The sequence below is a fragment of the Fundulus heteroclitus genome, chromosome 7 (assembly GCF_011125445.2).
Source record: "Fundulus heteroclitus isolate FHET01 chromosome 7, MU-UCD_Fhet_4.1, whole genome shotgun sequence".
Taxonomy (NCBI): Eukaryota; Metazoa; Chordata; class Actinopteri; order Cyprinodontiformes; family Fundulidae; genus Fundulus; species Fundulus heteroclitus.
In genome coordinates, this window is record NC_046367.1 from 450,864 (window position 1) to 453,303 (window position 2,440).

Below are 2,440 nucleotides of genomic sequence, written 5' to 3' on the forward strand. Positions count from 1 at the left end.
TATTTACTCTATTGGTGGAATAGATTGCCCACTAATCAGTGACAAAGACAAAACAAATCCAAATAGTCTGTGGGCCATGATCTGTAGGATGTCTCCTTAAGAAGTTTGTATGAACTGTCAGGGGGCAACTTCTTCACCGGGATAAGTTGCTACACATAGCAGGGATCTCAAAATACCAATGTTCCCACTATTTCACTTGCACATAATATAGTTTAAGCCGGCAAGAGCTGCTATAGATGGTGATTTGCCGCCATTGACCGGTTACTTTTGACTGCCCTGCTCATTCGTGAACAAGACCCCAAGATACTTGAACTCCTCCGCTAGGGGCAGTACATCCTCCCCAACCCGGCGGAGGAACTCTACCCTTTTTCGGTTAAAGACCATGGACTCGGATTTGGAGGCGCTGATTTTCATCCCGGCCGCTTGGCACTCAGCTGCGAACCGCTCCAGTAAGAGCTGTAGATCACGCCCTGATGAAGCCAATAGGACCACGTCATCTGCAAATAGCAGAGACGCAATCCTAAGGGCCACCAAAAACGGATCCCCTCAACACCTTGGCTGCGCCTAGAAATTCTGTCCATAAAGTTATGAACAGAATCAGTGACAATGGCAACCTTGGTGGAGTCCGACTTACTGCCGGCAATGCGGACCAGATCCAAACCTGCGCGTTTTTGGCAGGGGCCAGGTGGCCGAAAACGTGGACCGGCCGTACAGGGCCCATACGTTTCATTACCTGTACGTTTCATTGCCTCCGTCCGGCATTTGTCTATACTTTATATGTACGTCACCTACCGCGATATGTACACTTTATTTGTACGTCAGCTACCGCGATATGTACACTTTATATGTACGTCACCTACCGCGATATGTACACTTTATATGTACGTCAGCTACCGCGACATGTACACTTATATGTATGTCAGCTACCGCAATATGTACACTTTATATGTACATCAGCTACTGCGATATGTACACTTTATATGTACGTCCCCTACCGCGATATGTACACTTTATATGTACGTCAGCTACCGCGACATGTACACTTTATATGTATGTCAGCTACCGCAATATGTACACTTTATAAGTACATCAGCTATCGCGATATGTACACTTTATATGTACGTCAGCTACCGTGATATGTACACTTATATGTACGCCAGCTACCGTGATATGTACACGTTATATGTACGTCAGCTACCGTGATATGTACACTTTATATGTACGTCACCTACCGCGATATGTACACTTTATATGTACGTCAGCTACCGTGACATGTACACTTTATATGTATGTCAGCTACCGCGATATGTACACTTTATATGTACATCAGCTACCGCGATATGTACACTTTATATGTACGTCAGCTACCGTGATATGTACACTTTATTAGTACGTTCACCTACCGCGATATGTACACTTTATATGTACGTCAGCTACCGTGACATGTACACTTTATATGTATGTCAGCAAACGCGATATGTACACTTTATATGTACGTCACCTACCGCGATATGTAACTTTATATGTACGTCAGCTACCGTGATATGTACACTTTATTAGTACGTCACCTACCGCGATATGTACTTTTTATATGTACGGCCGCTACTGCGATATGTACACTTTATATGTACGCCAGCTACCGCGATATGTACACTATACATGTACGGCAGCTACTTGCGATATGTACACTTTATATGTACGTCAGCTACCGCGATATGTACACTTTATATGTACACAGCTACCGCGATATGTACACTATACATTGTACGGCAGCTACTGCGATATGTAGACTTTATATGTACGTCACCTACCGCGATATGTACATTTTTGTATGTAATGTCAGCTACCGCAATATGTACACTTTATATGTACATCAGCTACTGCGATAATGTACACTTTATATGTACGTCACCTACCGCGATATGTTACACTTTATATGTAACGTCAGCTACCGCGACATGTACACTTTATATGCTATGTCAGCTACCGCAATATGTACACTTTATAAGTACATCAGCTATCGCGATATGTACACTTTATATGTACGTCAGCTCTACCGTGATATGTACACTTTATATGTACGCCAGCTAACCGTGATATGTACACGTTATATGTACGTCAGCTACCGTGATATTACACTTTATATGTACGGTCACCTACCAGCGCATATGTACACTTTATATGTACGTCAGCTACCGTGACATGTACAACTTTATATGTTATGTCAGCTAAACCGCGATCTGTACACTTTATAGTTACATCAGCTACCGCGATAGTACACTTTATATGTACGTCAGCTACCGTGATATGTACACTTTATTAGTACGTCAACCTACCGCGATATGTACACTTTATATGTACGTCAGCTACCGTGACATGTACACTTTATATGTATGTCAGCAACCGCGATATGTACACTTTATATGTACGTCACCTACCC